Below are 19,327 nucleotides of genomic sequence, written 5' to 3' on the forward strand. Positions count from 1 at the left end.
AGTCAGGCTCCTAGTAAGAACTTGATAAATGTAATTTATTAACTCCATGAAGTATTGAGTATTTTTTTCTAATAATTATTTATTGAAATATAGTTTGAATGCTATTGGTACCAGGGATTGAACTCAGAGGCACTTGATCACTGAGCCACATCCCCAGCCCTATTTTGTATTTTATTTAGAGACAGGGTCTCACTGAGTTGCTTAGGGCCTTTCTAAGTTGCTGAGGCTGGCTTATGAACTCCTAATCTTCCTGCCTCAGCCTACTGAGTCACTAGGATTATAGTATGTTTGATATACATATATATATATATATATATATATATATATATATATAAAATATCTTCATTTTATTGATTTATTTTTATGTGGTGAATAAAACCCAGGGCTTTGCACGTGCAAGGCAAGTACTCTACCACTGAGCCACAACTCCAGGCCTATATGTTTGGTTTTTGATTACCCATCTATAGTGATATTTTACTACTTTATCTTTTTATTTCTTGCATGCAAAAATCACTAGTTCAATTAGTAGACTTTGATTTAGCTACAAATTTCTGCATGAGAATGGTTTTCTCAGGACACCTGTGTTAATTTGTAGATCCTGGGCCTTGTCCTATAAAACTAAAATCCAAAACTAAAAAACAAAAAAATATTATAGAACATATTAGACATACATAAAAGTAAACAGAACGGTACCACAAAGCCCCCACGGACCCCTAAGCCAATTTCAGTTCATGGTCAATCCCATTTCATCTGTATTCTCACCCAAGTCCCTCCCTCCTGTATAATCCTGAAGTCAATGACATATAATGCATTTCATCATAAAACTTCCCAACCGTTTTAAAATGTTGTTCTTAGATCTTTGATTTAAAAGTTGGGAAGAATTGATTTGCTCCGGGAGGTTTTGGATTTATCTAAAAATTGTTTTCTCCACTGAAATTTTTTCCCATGCTTAATATCTGTCATTGGTGAGTTATAAAATGTGTGCGTTGCCCAGAGGAGCACCGTGGGTGCCCTCCAGCAGAGCAACCAAGGGCTAAGAAATAGGCAAGGGACCTGAACCTGAGGAAAGGTAATTAGGGCAATTTCAGTTGCTAAAACAAACAAATTAAGACAAAACAAAAAAGCAAAATATATACTTGTGCCAAGAAGAGACATAGCAGATACTGGTCCCCTAAATTTTGGGAGAGTCTAGGATGGGTAGATCCCTGGAGGACACTCACTTTTACCCTCTTTGACCCCATATTTATGCCACACCAGTAAGGACTGTGTGCTTCTATATGGAAAGAGATTCAGAAGGGACAAATGTCAGGCATCCTTCTTCCAAATGCTGCAGGGTTTCTCTGTTTGGAAAACCTTCTGGAACACAACACCGGCAGGTAATCCTGGTCCTTGGTGCTCCTGCCTTGAATGCAGCCTCTATTTTAGTACAGATTGCTATTAAAGTGTCTGCCTCCTTGGGCATAAGTACCCTAACAGCAGAAGCCACACTTGATTATATTTTTTACGCCCTAACTTACTGCAAACGACCATACCTGAAACCAAGTAAGCTGATAATTGATAAAAGATGCTGAGTGTTTTTCTTGTGTAATACAAATTTATATGACCACATCAAGAATCTTATATCACTGCCCTTCATTCTTCTCTTAGCAGCTATTTTCTTTGGGGGTCTGAATACACAATCCAGGGCCAGTGGTTCCACGACTGAGCTACATCCCAGCCAATTTTATTTTCTTTGGCATTGGGAACTGGACCCAGGGGCACTCTATCACTGAGCTACATGCCCAGTCATTTTTATTTTATTTTAAATTTTTATTTTGAGACAGGATCTCATGAACTTGCTGAGGCTGGCCTCAAACTTGTGATCCTCCTGCTTTAGCCTCCCAAATCCCTGAGATCATGCATGTGCACCACTATGCCCAGTTTACATCTACAAAATCAATCAGACTCATAAAATTTCCAGGCTCAGCTCATGACCTGGGGGCCTAACTTAGGTCGTCACACATCTTTCTGTTTTTTAGAAAAATAATCTTGTTTTGAACATTTGGACCCAGGTGTCCAAACTTTCTTAACACGGCTATGATACATAATTTCAGTTTTGAGCAACTCCAGACGGGGAAGGAGGAGAGGGAGGATCATGAGCTGGGCTTCCTCATGGAAGGGTTTCAGATCTGCTGTTTCACGGGGATTTGTCAGAAATAGAATTTCCCCATCCCCTTTCATAGGAGAAATTTTTCAGGGACCTAACTTTTTCTCCCTGATGATACTGGGGACTGAACCCAGGGCCTCTGCAAGTGGGCTACCACCAAGCTACATCCGCATCCCACCTTGCACAACTCTTGCTTCTGTGACTGTCACGGTGGATTTCTTTTCAGTTTTCAGGGTGTCATCTAAGGCGATATTTTTTCATACATCTAAGACATGAAATTTGGAGCCCCTTTCTGGGCAGGGATGATGCTTTGCCAGGGAGCACAACTCCCTTTTGCGTTTTGACTATAGATTTTCAATGTTAGGGTGGCTGGTCTGTTGTCCTGAATTGCATTTACGTGTCTAGAAACCTTCCTATGGGAGGTAGTGGGGGGAGGTGGGGGAGGGAGGGAGGGAGTTGTGAATAGTTTCCTGAAGAGTAAGGCTCTGTTTATTGACAAAACATTTGGCCATCTCTTCTTACCACCCTGAAGTGGATATATTTTTTTTCTTTCCCTAATGTATTTTTCTGGTCTTAATCTCCTATAACATCCATTGATTCTCTCAGTAAAATTACAGTAAGTCAATTTCCTTCAGAGGAACGCGTGCACACCTTTTTTTGTCATGCAGAATTAAAAACAAGTTCCTAAAAGTTGACCCTTGCGAGCATCGAGCTTTAAAAGGCTGAATTTAGTTGATCTTTTAAACTCTTTTACCAAATCGAATTGCAATGGCCTAGGTGACTGCATAATTTATTAATGATGGAAAGCAAACTATTACCCTGAAGGGCATTGTTCAGTCTATAAGACAGACCTCTTCTGGGTATGGTGGCACATGCTTATAATCCCAGCAGTCTGGGAGGCTGAGGCAGGAGGATTGCAAGTTGGAGGCCAGCCCTAGTAACTGAAAAGACCCTTAGCAACTTAATGAGAACCTGTCTCAATAAATAAATAAAATAGGGCTGAAACCAAGTTTCAGTGGCAGAGCACTCGCCTAGCACATGTGAGGCCCTGGTTCGATCCTCAGCACCACATAAAAAAAATAAATAAAATAAAGATATCGTGTCCAACTACAACTAAAAAATAAATATTAAAATCAATCAATCAATCAAAGAGCTGGGGATGCAGCTCAGTGGTAATGTACCCTGGAGTTCAATCCTGGGTACCAAAATCTGTCCCCCCCCCCACTAAACAACAATAACAAAAACTATATATCTTATTGTGATATTTTTAGGAACATAATCCTTGAGTGTCTCCAGACATTTCTAAAAAATAATTTTAAAACCTACCCATGATGTAGAATACTTAAAGGAGGCAATATGTAAAACAAACATTTGTAAGCCATAAAATCAAGAGAAATTTAATATATGTGTAACTCAAGGCAATACGACTAAACAATTGAATTTAAGGGGAAAAATAGAAACAAATAAGAAAAAGAAATTAGAGCTTCAGCTTTAATGACTCTTTTCTTTTTGTTTAAGAATCTTTAAAATTACATAAGTAATCTAATCTTCTCATCAAAGATCAAACCACTTGTATACGAATGTTCATAGCAACATTATTGATAATAGCCAAAACACGGTAACGATCCAGATGTCCATTAACTGGTGAATAGCTAGAACAAAAATCGGTCTGTCTATACAGTGGAATATTATTCAGCCATAAAAAGGAATTAAGGGGAGATTTGGGATCATAGCTCAGTAAGCCTGGCATGAGCAAAACCCTGCACTGGAGAGAGAGAGAGGAGAGAGAGAGAGGCAGAGAAAGAGAGAGAAAAGAACAAACTCCTGACATATGTTATAACATAATGATCCTGAAAAACATCTAGCCAGGTGCTAGGTCATACAACCCCAGCTACTCAGGAGGCTGAGGCAGGAGGATCATAAGTAGAAGGCCAGCCTGGGAAACTTAATGAGACCCCACCTCAAGATAAAAAGAATAGGGCTGAGGATGTAGCTCAGTGGTAGAGTGCTTTGCTGAGTATGCACAAGGCCCTAAATTCAATCCTCAACATTGAAAAAAAAATTATGCTATGTGAGAGAAACCAGGCACAAAAGACCAAAAACTGCATTTTTTTTTTTTAACACGAAATGACTAGAATAAGCAAGTCCACAGAGACGGAACATAGATCATGGGTGTCAGGGGCTAAGACAAGAGAAAATAGGGAATGACTAATAATGGGTAGAAAGTTTCTTTTGAGGGTGATGCATGTTCTGGAATTAGACAGTGATGATGGCTACAAGATTTTGTTAAATGTAGCAAAACTTGCTGATCTTGACAAGGGTAACTTTATGGTATGTGAATTGTATACCAATAAAAAAAATCTTTAAAAATGTTGAGAAAAAAAGATTATTTCTAATTTCCCCTAACTGAATAGGAACAAATATATATATATTTTAAATTTTTCACCCACCTACCATGTTCTGTCATTGTTATTCCCGGAGCTTCAGCATATAAGGCAGGTTGTAACCGCACAAAAAGAGCCATTAGAGTGATGGAAGAAGGGGTACCTTTTTCTAATTCACACTAACAGGCCCTAGCTGTAGCTTTGATCATTTTAATGGTCTTTGGAGTTGGGGGGTTGGTAAATAAACATACTTCAAATCTACAACCTCGTATTAGAAGTCAAGTCCTTCATTTTACTATCACATAATTTACTATAATTGATTATTTTCCAGAAAGGTCCTCTTTCAGACACTTGGGTTGAAAATGATCCAGTTAACCTTGAAAAGCACATTTCTGTCTTAGGTGTGTGCTGTACAGTTCCTTTGTGTCTGCCTTTCTTCGTTTAAAAAGAACCCAATACATTGTTTGACTTCACACTATGATCCTCTAAGACAGTTTTTATGTTTTGTATCAATAAAGTGTTACCATTACCAAGGGGATTTCCTGGTAGTTACTTGTTCTAACAATGCAACTTTTCTGATAGCATTCTTGTGCAGATTTCAAAAGAGCTCAAATAATAGTATTTTCTACACTTAATTGAATCTATGACTCAGCATACATTTATTGAATTACAATTATGTTCAAAATAATATTCCACTCCAGATGAGAAAAACTTTGCAAATTCTAATACTTTACATATAAAGTGCTTTGTGTGCCTGGCACGTGGTAGGCACTTCATAAATGTTTGTAAGTGAATCAAATGACTGGAGACCCATCTCATTTATCTGTGACGCCTAAAGATTAGACAATAGCTAATAACCGTAGAATTTAAGAGCTCCTTCATTTAGCTAACATTCTAGAAGAAAGAAAAAAAAAAAAGCAAGGTGATATAATTTGAACTACTAAGATAAATCTAACAATTCTGGGAAACTATCAACTCTTCATTTTAAGTATCAATTATTTGTATTATTTAAAGTTGATAATTTTCTTCAGCAGTTTCTTCTTTGTTGATTTCTATTTTGCCTGATTATGAAAGGAGTATTAACCCTTGAACGATTCACTTTCTTTTTTTTTTTAATATATTTTTTAGTTGTAGATGGACGCAATACCTTGATTTTATTTATTTATTTTTATGGGTTGCTGAGGATTGAACCCAGGGCTTCACACATGCTAGGAGAGTGCTCTACCACTGAGCCACAACCCAGTCCAAATGATTCATTTTCAAGATCACTGGGAAAAAAAATGTTCCCATTTAAAAATCAATGAAAGGTGGTTCCAAAATCTGGCTGCAACATCAAATTCTGGGCACTTTATTTTTGTTTTAGGTGTTGGATTCTAATCCTAGAAAGGTGGAATCCAGGATTCTTGGATTCATTAGAACCACTTGGTTGACACTGAAGAATCATCCTCGGTAATACTACAAGTTTTAATTTTAGCTACACAAATTATTCATTAACGAATTTTTTTTTCATATAAAAAAATTGAAAGATTTTAAGTCAAGTCAAATTCTCCTCATTCCCCATTTTAGTTTCTTTTGCTCTTTCCCTTGACTTAATGTTTGTCAAGCGCATTAAAATTTGAGAATCATTTGCTGGGATGGAAAGGTCATAAGTGGTAAGCTAAAAAAAAAAAATTTTAGAGTACAAAATCTGAATGTTGCTCTTTATTGTGTGACTGATAAGGTCCAAGTCCCCAATCAAAACAGAGAATCGCCTTTTCAAGTATTTGAGAGCCAGCATTTCAGATGCTATCTTACCGAAAGAATCTTTTCCTGGTCACGAAAAAAGAAAGTTGAATTCTTGATTATTCTCAGTAAGAAATGCCAGCAATGGAAATAGTAAACATACTCAGTATGTGAGGGAAACAGTTGGTATTCAGTAAACAGCAAGTAATTTATTGACTTGGCAAGGCTCCCTTGGATGCTAGTATATAGTTAACTCTTAATTATCTAGAAACAGATTTACTATTCAGTGAATGGTTTGGAATGTGATTGAGCCACTTCTCCGTCAGTCATCTTGCTAAATTCCAGGTTCACAGTAGTATGACGGAGACGGTCAAGGAGCGTTGGGTTCATGGTGGGCCAGGTAGAGGTTTGCTTTTTTATTTTTTTATTTTTTTGGTACCAGGGATGGAACTCAGAGGCACTGGACCACTGAGCCCCATCCCCAGCCCTATTTTGTATTTTATTTAGAGACAGGGTCTTGTTGAGTTGTTTAGTGCCCCACCTTCGCTGAGGCTGGTTTTGAACTGGCAATCCTCCTGCCTCGGCCTCCTGAGCCTCTAGGATTACAGGCATGCACCTCGCACCGGGAGAGGTTCGCTTTTAAATGCTGATGGAGCACCTCTCCTTTGCCCTGTACTGTGTTAGGATGAAGTCCCAAATTCCTGCTTTTAGGGAGCTCACACTCCAGTGCAGGAGGCAGACAAGCTTAATAAGATAGTTTGGGGGAAGGGTCAGGCTGGGGTGTGGCTGGGTGGTAGAGCGCGAGCTTAGCATGTCTGAGACCCTGGGTTCCATCCACAACACACACAAATAGAAAGTAACAAATAAGTGACAATGATTAAATCTAAATATCATGTAAAAAAAATTAGAGCACAAAGCCAAGAGTGCTACGGATATGGCGTCATGTAGTGTGTCAGGAGGGGAGAAATCTCACTCAGGTTGGGAAGGGCTGATTACTGGGAATCCTTCCCCAAGAAGAAATACTTGAACTTGAGCTTGAAGAACGAATAGACGGTAGCCATATAAAATACTCAGAAGGTAGAACCCAAGGGCTTTTTTTTTTTTAATTATTTGCATTAGAGAGCGTGAGTCTAAGCTGACTTCAGGTTTCTGATTGGAACAATTAACAGGATCAATTTGAGACCCTGAGTTTTCCATGTTTGAAAGGGACGGCCAAGTGAGGACATCCATAGACATTTGCTGGTACACCCCTGTCACTTTGGAAAGGGGTCTGTGATGGGACACAATTGTGGAGTTGCCACCGTATACCCAGCAGTGGAAGCCATTGATGGGAAGGAGATGGCCAGGAACAGGAAGACAACAGAGGAGGCCGGGGAGGCACCCCTAGGGAACGTGGGCTTTTCCAGGGTAGATGGAATCCGAGAAGGAGACGCCACAGAGGCAGAAAAAAGAAAAGTGACAATGGCCTGTAAGAATGGAAGTCAAAAGAACAAAGTAGACAGCACAGATGGCACAGAGAGACCAAATAAGATAGGCTGGTAACTGGGAAGGCTGAGACAGAGGCAGTCAGCAATGTTAATTGAGCACCTACTACGTATGTACCAGGCACTGTTAAGGTTTGTGGTATTTAATCTCAATGACAGTTCTCAGGGGTCAGACATTGTTATTATCACCCTCATATTATAGATGGGTAAACCAAGGTTCAGGGAGACCTTGACCAGAGCCATACAACTAGTTTGCAACAGATCTAAGGTTGCAACTGGATTCTACCTAACGTTTGAGTCCTGCTCTTAGCCTTTTATGGTGAGAAAACGCAGATAATGAAAGTCACTTGTTCTTTAGAGACTCTTGGCAGTGGAGCAAAGGTAGTAGATTTTTGCAAAGGGGACACAAATTCCAAACAAGGCTTCTTTTTTTTTTTGCTTTTATCTCTGTATTGGAGACAGAAGGGGGTTTGCATATGATCATAAACAAAGAGAAAAGAGCCAATGAAGACAGAGAAAGAGAAATCTCAAGAAAGAAGGGAAGGGATGGGTCTGGGAGTGTTGCTCAGGAGTAAAAGGGCCCTGAGTTCAATCCCCAGCACAGAAAAAAAAAAAACAGTGATCAGATTAGACCTGTGGGGGAGTTGGGGGGCTGCCAGTTTGAAGAAGAGAGGGTATTTGGCAGTGTCTGAGTTTGTTTTCATGAAAGAAATCACCTGCCATCAATGTTCACCCATTCTCTCCTCACTTTGGAATTCATTCATCTAATGAATTTAATTTATAGGGAAACAGGCTGAATTTCTTGTCTAACTACCATTTAGGACTGTATTTGCCATAGGTCTATTTAGATTCAAGGCCAATGGTAAGCCCGGGACCAGGCTCCATGCATGTTTTCCTGTTCACACTATAAAATCAAATACCTTCTTTCTTTCTATCCATGGCTGCCCTTGAAGTAGTGCCCAGGGCTCTTGGTTTTGCAAGAGGAAAAAAAAAATAGTGTCCACTACTAAACTGAGCTTCTAGTAATTATTCTAGAAAAAAAAAGATTTTTTTTTTTTTTTTGGTGAGTGATTTCATCATAAGGACTTCTAATGAAATCCATCCCCAGAGCTCTTGGTAGATAGATAATGGTTTTGCTGTTCTGATGGTGTGGTGGCTTCTCAGTCCATTCCAGGTCATTATGTTCAAGGGGGACAGACTTAGGGGCTACTCTGTCCCTCACCAAAGCACAGGAAAAGTGCGAATTACAGTGCATGTATCTTCTCTAGGAACTTTCAAGTTTCTGAGAGGCAGTTAAAGGGTGACAGAAATGACTAGAGGGGTTGGGAATGAGGCTCAGTAGTAGAGCACTTGCCTAGCATGTGAGAGTTTGAGTTTGATTCCCAGTACCACAGAAGAAGATAAGACAAAAACAAACAAACAAAAAAACCCCAGATGTCAGAGTAGTGCAGGGCCAATTTAAAGGGTAATACTGCATCAGGATATCTGAATTTCTTCCATTTAAAAATAATTCTCCCAGGCTAGGCGTGGTGGTGCACACGTGTAATCCCAGCGGCTGGGGAGGCTGAGACAGGAGGATCTCGAGTTCAAAGCCAGCCTCAGCAACAGGGAGGCCCTAAGCAACTCAGTGAGACCCTGTCTCTAAATAAAATGCAGAATAGGGCTGGGGATGGGGCTCAGTGATTGAGTGCCCCTGAGTTTAATTCCCAGTACCCCACCAAATATATATATATAATTCTACCAGTATGCATTGAATCTGTTCTTGTTGAAAAGAATCCAGAAATCCCCAGAATAGATTGCTAATGTTCTCCCTTGCCAACCCCCACTTCCACTTCCCTTCTCCGTTTGAGGCGTTGCTTGCTAGTGTCTTTTCTATACATTTCCATAAACATGGAAAGAAGTGTATGCACTTCTAAACATACACAGGTTAGCATTCACACTTTGCATCATTGTTTAGCATAAATTAGTTGAAATGTATTGTCCTTTGAGTTTTTCACTTGAGGTCTTTTTTCATGTCAGAACATAGAGATCTATTCGTGTGTGTGTGTGTGTGTGTGTGTGTGTGTGTGTGTGGTGTGTGTGTGTTTTAGTGGGGATTAAACCCATGCCTTGTGTATGTTCAGCGAGTGCTCTCTCACTGAGCTACATCCCCAGCCCACCTAGATCTATCCTTTTCAAAGTCCGTTGTAGTATATTTTCTTAGTTTTAAAGTTAATTAATTTATTTTAGAGACAGGGTCTCACTAAGTTGGTGAAGCTAGCCTGAAACTTGGGATCCTCCTGCCTCAGCCTCAAGAAGTTGGGACAACAGACATGCACCACGGCTCCTTCTTAAACTGTTTTGAATGATCCATAATAATACATAATAGTGGTACATAATAATACATAATATCTGTGGAGTGGAGCGTGATCAGGCAAAACATGTATACAATGTGTAATGATCAACCAGGGAACTAGCATTTGTACCTCCTTGAATTATTTATCATTCATTTGTGCTGAGAGGCTTCAAACTCCTCTCTAGTTATTTATAAACTATTTGGTAGGGACTAGGGGTAGAGCTCAGTGGTAGAGGGTATGTTTAGCATGCACCAGACCCTGAGTTCAATCTCTAGCACCAAATAAGTAAATAAATTAAAGCAAGCAAAATGTATAGAATACATTGTTCTAAATTGTAGTCAACCTACTATGTTGTAGGTTGCCAGAATTTATTCCTCCTGTCTGACTGCAGTTTGGTAACCATCACCCAAACCTCTCTGGCCCACATCCCATTCCTAGCCTCTAGCCATCATTATGCTGTTTTCTTCTTTTTAAATGTTTTAGTTCTAGATGGACATAATATCTTTATTTATTTATTTTTAGGTGGTGCTGAGGATTGAACCCAGTGCTTCACATGTGCAAGGCAAGCGCTCTACCACTGAGCCACAACTCCAACCCCTACTGCTTTCTTCTTATGAGATCAACTTTTTCAACTTCCACATGAATGAGAATATATGGTATATGTCTTTCTGTGCTCAGCGTACCAGAACTACAGAATAAATTTTAGAATGTATCCTGCATGAGAGAATGAAAAATAATTAAGTTCTAAAACTCTTGGTTGAAAACAGTAACGATTCTATTAAATGATTCCCACATTTAATTGCTTGTTTGGGAAGACTAAGCCTCCTAGAAATTTTTCTCTTAGTCTAAAAACATAGATTTAAGGCATTATTTTGATATATGGAATGGCCTTACATAAATGATTTTGCTTAAAACCAAGCATTCTTTTTTTTCTTTAATTTTTTATAATTTTGATTTTATTTATTTACTTTTTATGTGGTGCTGAGGATTGAACCCCGTGCCTCACCCATGCCAGGTAAGCGCTCTACCACTGAGCTACCTACAGCCCCAGCCTCCAAACCAGCATTCTTAAAAGGAATATTTAAGTAGAAAATACTGGAATTCTACCTAATAAGCATATGTAACTGAACGTCATGGATCTCACCAGGTAGAAATAGGATGAAATAAAACAAAAAAAATCTGAAATACATCAGAATAATGGAAATTCTTGTGGTACCCAAGGACAATAGGAATTCTTTTGGTGGTGGGGTTGTAGCTCAGTGGTAGAGTGCTTGCCTAACACGTGTGAGGCCTTGGGCTCAATCCTCAGCACCACATAAAGGTAAATAAATAAAATAAAGATGTTGTGTCCATCTACAACTACAAAAAACTATTTAAAAAAATAGGAATTCTTGAGGGCGGGGGTGGTAGCTCAGTGGTACCCCTGAAATGGGGGAGGCACTGAGTTTGATCCTTAGCACCACATAAAGATAAATAAATAAAGGTATTGTGTCCATCTACAACTAAAAAATATTTTTTTTTTAAAAAAATAAAAGGAGTTCTTGGGCTGGGGTTGTAGCTCAGTGGCAAAGTGCTTGCCTCTCACATGTAAGGCACTGGGTTCGATCCTCAGCACCACATAAAAATAAATAAACAAAAAAATAAAGATAGTGTGTCCATCTATAACTAAAAAATTAAAAATAAATAAATAAAACAAATAAAAGGAGTTCCTTTTCAAAATTTCAACTCCTTTCTCATTATTGTTAAAACTAATACCTAAAATCTTTAAAAAAAAAACAAAACACTATCTACTTATGTATAAAGATATATTCATACATACATTTGCCTATAAAATGCTTGGAAAAATAAGTTTATGGGTTAACAGATTATCTTTGGGTGGTGGTGTATATTCAGGGTGATTCTGGCTTTTTCGGAATTTTCCAACTTTAAAAATAATGAATATATATTAGTTTTCTTAATCAGAACAAAATAGAATTAATAAGATGAATGAATAAAAGTGATGTAGTGACTCTATCTCTTGATTTGAGGACAGAAACTGTGCTTCTTTATCTTTTTACACTTCTTTATCTTTTACTTAAATAGCTGCCAAGACATATTTTTAAAATATATAAGAACAACAACAAAAAAATAGTCTGAGGCTATAACTCAGTGGTAGAGCATTTGCCTAGCTTGCACAAGGCTCTGGGTTCCATTTCCGGTATTGCAAAAAGAAAGAAAAAAAATTTGCTTTGACCATTAAGTGTAATGCATATAATTATGACCTTAGGGAGGAAAAAAAAAGCCTTAAAATAGACTTGTAACATATAAATAACACAAAATCTAAAGCAGTTCATTCTAGTAGACTTGAGCCAGCACACAAAATACACATTTGTTCATTAATAGGTACAGTCTCTTTTGTTAAATCATTTGGGCTTTTTAAATTTATAACTTAGCAAAATGCAGTGTTTCAAAAAAGCTTATTCTTGTTGTTTTCAAAAAAAAAAAGAGAGAGAGAGAGCGAGAGAAGGGAAAGGGGAGAGGAAGTTGTGCTCAGTGGGAAAATTGCAACATGCAATTTGTAAGTAGTTTTTGCTTTAGATATTTTTTTTCAACGACTTCTCTTACATAAGAGCTCTGTAATATCTCCATAGGGAGAAATAACACGGGGCTCCATTATGTCTTTAATTTTTCCTCCAGATAGTGTTTACAAATCAACATGAAGGGGTGACTCCATATTTCAAGTTATTAGCCAACGTTAGTGTCCATTTGCCATTAAGGACAATTGGTAATTTTAACAATCAATGAGAGTTTATTTTAGGAGAAAAGTTACTGAATTTTGCAGGAAATAACCTTTTTGTTCCAAAACAGCTGTCATTGAACACCATTATATCTACAACAATTAAAATGATCTTTGGTGACTTTTAGCATCTGGCATTGCTCCATTATTGTTCAGTTAAATATTTTTCAAGTTTGCTAGGACTTTTGCCCACTGTGTGCTTACGGCTCTTTGTCAGTATGTGTCTTAGAATTCACCTTTGTGACATTACTTTTTTTTTTTTTTTTTGGATTGTGGGAGAGTATGTTATCAGGAAATTGTAATATATATATATATATCATATAATACATACATATTACATACACACACACAAATGACTTACTAAAGTATGATCACAATTTATTCCATTATATTCAGCAACAAATACCTCCTTCTCTTTGTTTCTAGATCCTTGCAAAAAGAAAAAGAAAAAAAAAAGAAAAGAAATTCCCAGTTTAAAGAATTAGTTCATGTGCAGTGGATAGATATAGAGCAAAGGGCAATATGGGTTGTCATTTTGATAAATATGATTGAAAACTAGGAAGAAAATTTCCAGATGAAAGTCATCCAGAGCATTCGTTCAGGATACAGACTGTTAAATACAAAACCAAAGAAAAACAAAAATACGCTATTTTGCACCCCAGTAGAAGTCATAAACATATTAGTTCCACATCCACTGAAAATAAGTAGTCAGCCTTAGAAAAAAATGAACAAATCTGCCATCCTGTAATGGCTCCCCTAATTTAAAACATCAAGAATATGTTTATTTATTTAATTGCAAGAGAAAGTAAATGCTTCACTACTGAACGGATAATTAGGCACTGAAATAGAATAGCTTAGGGAGCTAGTATATCTTACATCATATGATAAGAGGAAATACTATTATAACACCATAGGACTTGGTCACTATTATTTGATTACTATATTTAGAGGGAAGGAATTGATTTGCCATGATTTTTTAAAAATATTGACAACAGTGATTTGTGTTCTTTTTTTTTTATACACTTTTTTTTTTTTTTAGCTATGAACAGATTTTTATTTTATTTATATGCGGTGCTGAGGCTCAAACCCAGTGCCTTACACATGCTAGACAAATGCTGAGCCCCAGCCCCAGCCTTTTGCCATGGTTTTATACAAATGAAAAAGGTATTCAGAAAATATTTAAGAATTATTACTCATTATTCAAACCTGCCAAAGAACATTTTTTGGATACCCTAATAATTTTCTGAACACTTTCAAGCCATCGTTTGTCTTTTTAGATAATTAAAAAGAAAATACTAGAAAGAATATTTTTATTCCTGAATGTGCTCCCCACCCCAACTAATTTCATATATTCAAATTCTGGACTGTTTTCTAGGAAAAATAGTAATAAAGATTTTTTTTTCTCCTTCCCGAGGCAGTTCAAAAGGCAGGGCGTACAAAATATTACTTAAAAAGCAGGATACAAACTAACTTTCATATTGACTAAAAACCAAAAGTTGACTAAAAACTTGAAGACAAATACTAATTTATTGTTAAAAGATCTTAGCATTTGGGGGCAGACTACTGGTAATTTTTCTTTTCTTGATGTTTTCTGAAATTTCCAGAAATTCAGGTTTTGCTTCTATAATTAGCAAACCGGTAAATGTCAACCCTGGGGAAGAAAAACCTATGGGTCATGAAAATGTAAATAAAATATGCAGAACACTGAACTGTTTCAAATAATTACAACAACAACAAAAAAAACAATGACCTACTTTTGTAAAACAACCCAGGCCTCCAAAGCAAGCTCTTCCTCTCATTTGTGGAACATAAAGTATATTTTGGATCAAAACATGGAACATTCCAGACAATGTGAAATCTAGAAAGGATCTGCACCTGTATCCCGACCCAGCGCCAAAAAAAAAAAAAAAAAAAAAAGTACATGTAGCTACTGAATAAATATTCATCCTAAGTTAGGAAAAAGAATTAAAGTTCACTTTTCTACATTTTACTGTGTGCCAAAGTGAAAGTTTTGTTCTTGGCACATATCGAAGAGATTATTAATAAGGTCTTTTTTTTTTCCCAGAGTTTCATTACACTGAGCAGTTTTGGGTGGAAGAGGAAGCTCACTGCAGGGTACAACTGACAGCTGAAACTGAAAATTTGATGATTTTTGACTTTAACTGTAGCTCGTTACTTTGTGACATTTGAGAATGACTTGATTATTTTCCTTGAAAGGATTGTTTGTTCCAGAGAACATTGTGTATTGGAAGATTTGTTTACCTAAATTGATGCTTTGGGTGGGGATGAATTTAGCCTGAGCAGAAATTTTCTGTAAGAAGAGTAATATTTACATAATGGCAATTGCAATTGTTTAAAAAAAAAAAAAGTTGACTTTTTCATAGGAAACATGACGCAATATTCAAAGAAAGCTACCAAATCAGAGTTGCAGGCAGATGAGGCAAGAGACATTTGGTATAAGTAATAAAAGAATCAAATAATGACTAATGAGTTTTCCAGCAAAAGCAGTTAATATGGGGAATAAACGATGAATGTGACTTTAAAGAAACAGTCAGAAGTGGTAAAAGAATTCTGACAGGGGAGATGAAGCAGCATGGGATAAATAGGGAAGTTGAGAAAATGGGATAAGTGACAGACATGTGACTTGGTCATTATTTTTATTATCTTTGCAGAAACCAGACGAATGAGGAAAAAAGTTGGAAGAGAAGAAAAACTTAAAATTTTGCTCTCTAGATAAGATCTTTTTACCTATATTTCTTCCTTGTTTGCCCCTGTGTGTATGTGTGTGAGTGTGTGAGTGTGTGAGTGTGTGTGTGTGTGTGTGTGTGTGTGTTGTGTGTTTTGGGGAGTAAAGAGGGCAGGGATATATTTCATGGTAGAAAAATCCACCAAAGATCCTAAAACTTACAAAGAACTTGAAAAAGCAAAGTAAGTGTGTAAAACTGTTTTTATCCATATGAATGGAGACCAAACATGTGCCTTAGCTTTCTTTTTAAATAATTATATATTATTTTGGCTGGACACGGTGGCCCATGCCTGCAATCCTAACAACTGGGGAGGCTAAGGTAGGAGGATTGTGAGTCCAAGGCCAGCCTCAGCAGCTTAGTAAGATCCTCAGCAACTTAGTGAGTCTATGTCTCAAAATTTAAAAAATAAATAAATAAAGGGCTGGGAATGTAGCTCAGTGACAGCACCCTTGGGTTCAATCCTCATTTTAATTATATATATATTTATTTATTTATGGGATACCGTGTGGTAACTCCATACATGTATATAATGGGTAATAATCAAATCAGGTTAGTTAGCATTTCCATCTCTTTAAATATTTTTTAAAAACTTTGATTAACACATAATAACTGTATGTGTGCACTTTAAATTTCAACAGAAGCTTTTAAATTTTCTTTAAAATTTGACCCTTCTGCAGCACTCTTGGTTTTGCAATGATCTTAGCCAACACTTAAGAAACTTACATTGCTGCAGCCAATTCCAGTCTAGGAAAATTGTCTCTATTTCTTTCTTCCTTAAATATTTTTTTAAATCATCCAGTTTCGACGTGTATCAGAATCTGAAATTGCTCTTGAATATACTCTCTCCTACGTAAGTATTTGATAACACAATCCATTATTTGGTACTATGTAATATATAATAAGATTATTTACATCTACATATATGTAAAGGATCTTGCTGGATAATAGATAACACTGAACCGTTCAGAAAAAGGTCCCTATTCTCAGTGTACACCGTGTTCTTTTCCAAAAAGAAAAATAAAAGTATGCAAAGGTTCTGACAATCTCTACAGTGATATCAAAAATACTTTTTCCTTTCTAATTTGGAAAACATGAACGTTAGCCATTATTTGTTTCTTAGTAATTTTCCACACGCCAATCATCCATCTTGGAACTCCTGTTCTGCCTGAGACCAATCCTGTCTACTGGTGTAGGACTTTTCCCATGTGACCCTTTAAATAAATTCTAAGATGTTTCCCATAATTAATTAATCTCAGAAATCAAGATGAAACATGTCACCAGGGTCGTATTTAAAGCCAAGACATTTATTGGCCATTTTCCAGGCTTCTTTCTAAATTAAACAACTCCAAATACGATTCTCACCATTCTTAATTCTTCACATGAGTCATTTTTTTTTTTTCCCTTGGGAGAACCAGGGTACATGGAAGAGTTCTGATATATACACACCTGAGCCAGGACCATATTTATGTTTTATTTCAAGTAATATGCAAGGAAAGTTTCTTTTAAAATGTCTATGATCATATGTTTTAAAAAAAGATACATGAAATAGAAATGATCTCAGCATCCTCGATAGTATATAAAGTACTATCAATTTTCTTTTTGTGGGGAGGGGGCAGCAGCGATGGGGCTCAGGATTGAACCCAGGGCCTGGCGCGTGCCAAGCCTAGCACTTGACCACTGAGCTATATGCCCAGCCTCTTGTTTTTCATTTCTTTGATGATCCAAAATATAACAGCTCAAATCCTTTTCTCAAAGTCCAACTCTTAGAGGCCTGGTAACAATTTAACGTTACCACTAAATCTTTATGATTTACAGATGCATTACTTGAATTATACTTTATCTTTAGTGACTCAGCTTTTTCTTAACCTTTGCCACTCAGCCAGGTTCAAGGATACTGGAAAGGAGGCTGAACTGAGCCAGGGTCAAATGTGTAGGGTGGAATCACAGTGTGTGTGTGTGTGTGTGTGTGTGTGTACACAGGCGAGAGACAGAGACAGAAATCTATTAATACCCAAGACAGCCTCAAGACGGTCCATTATTTTGCAAAATCTCTTGTTGAGTTAGATAAACAATTGCATATAACTAAAGCAAAAGCTGAGCACTTTCTCTCTCCTCCCTTCCTTTGTTCTTCCTCTCTGGCTCCTTCCCTTCCTTCCTTTCTAGTAAATAGTCTCATCTTAGCCTAAAGCAAAGGATTCTTTTGCAGCAGGATAGGGAAGGTAACTTGCATTCAATGCTCAGTTTCATTTCATCCAGTGTTTGAACGACATCGATGTGCATCCCAGACATCCCTGTTATGCTACTCTGGTTTCCAGTCAAGACCATAGTCCCTGTTCAGCAGTTTACCTGGGAGCCGACTATGCCTACCTTCCAGAATATTCTCTCACCCTTCCGTTCCCTCCTCTTTTGTTCACATCTGTATTTGTCTCTGTCTGTCTCTTTCCTGGTGACGGTGGAGATTGCACCTAGGGCCTTGGGCATGCTAAGCATGGGTTCCACCACCGAGCTACACCCCCAGACCACATCCCCAGCTCGTGTGTGTCTGTCTGTCTGTCTGTCTGCGGGCCTCCCTTCATCTCTTACATTCTCTGATTTTCCTTCATTTGAACTTTGTTTTCCCCTCAAAACCTGTCAATCACTATATAAAACATTTTCATTCTTGCATTTAAATGGGTAAGCTGGTGATCTGAAAAATCTGTATCTCGCTAAAGATGTCAGGGTTTTAACTTGTAATTTTCTTTTTCTATGAGTCAGGAGACCTCCGATAGAAAGCAGGTATTCTCACTGCAGCTTACAGAATTACCATTTCGAAAATCAATTGGGATATTCAGAAGGGTTTCTGTTATTTTTTTTGAAGTTTTTCATGATTATTTTTAAAAGAAAATATCATAAATATGAAAATGTATAATTATCCTTAATTGCAATTGCCAGATTTAGCAAATGGAAATATGGATGTTTGGTTAAATTTGAATTTCAGATAAACAGTGAATAACGGACAGTTTAGTGTAAGTATGTCCCATACAGTATTTGAGACATATGTGTAGTAAAAGGTATGCATAATGTTAAATTCAAATTTAACTGGCCACTCTGTATTTTGTGATTAACTACATATAATATTTGTGTGTATATATGTGATATTGTGAACTGGGTGTTTTTAATTTGGGAACTAACTGTATTAACGGTTTCCTTGCTGCCTTGCTTCCTGGGTATAGTTTCCTGTTGACATTTTAATGCTTCTGGAGATGGTCATCAGAGAAGGATTAGGGAAAGTGCAAAAAACTATAATTCAAATTAATTTATTTTGCTATTTGCTACTCCTGGCGTGAAGGTCCATGGAAGAGAACATGTTTCATTTATCTGTTCCCTGCAAGATCTGAATTCAAAATAAAGCACTTCATATGTACTCCACTTCCTTTGGCTGCCATCTTAAACATAGATGGTTGAAAGGAGACAAACGAACAAAATATTCAATTCCTTGTCACCTCTGAAACAGATACGTTTTTGTTTAAGAAGCATTATAAAAGGGCAGCATTTCTGAACCTCTTATGAAACAATCAACATTATAACTACACTGGGTGGATTCCCCACCCCCACCTCTTTCATTTAAAAAGAAATATGAAAATATGAATAACTGATAGTCATTAAAAATAACTAACATGGGCTGGGGGTGTGGCTCAGTGGTAGAGCACTTGCCTAGCATGTATGAACTGCTGGGTTCGATTCTCAGCTCTG

This window comes from Ictidomys tridecemlineatus, chromosome 16 (genome assembly GCF_052094955.1).
Source record: "Ictidomys tridecemlineatus isolate mIctTri1 chromosome 16, mIctTri1.hap1, whole genome shotgun sequence".
NCBI classification, from domain to species: Eukaryota; Metazoa; Chordata; class Mammalia; order Rodentia; family Sciuridae; genus Ictidomys; species Ictidomys tridecemlineatus.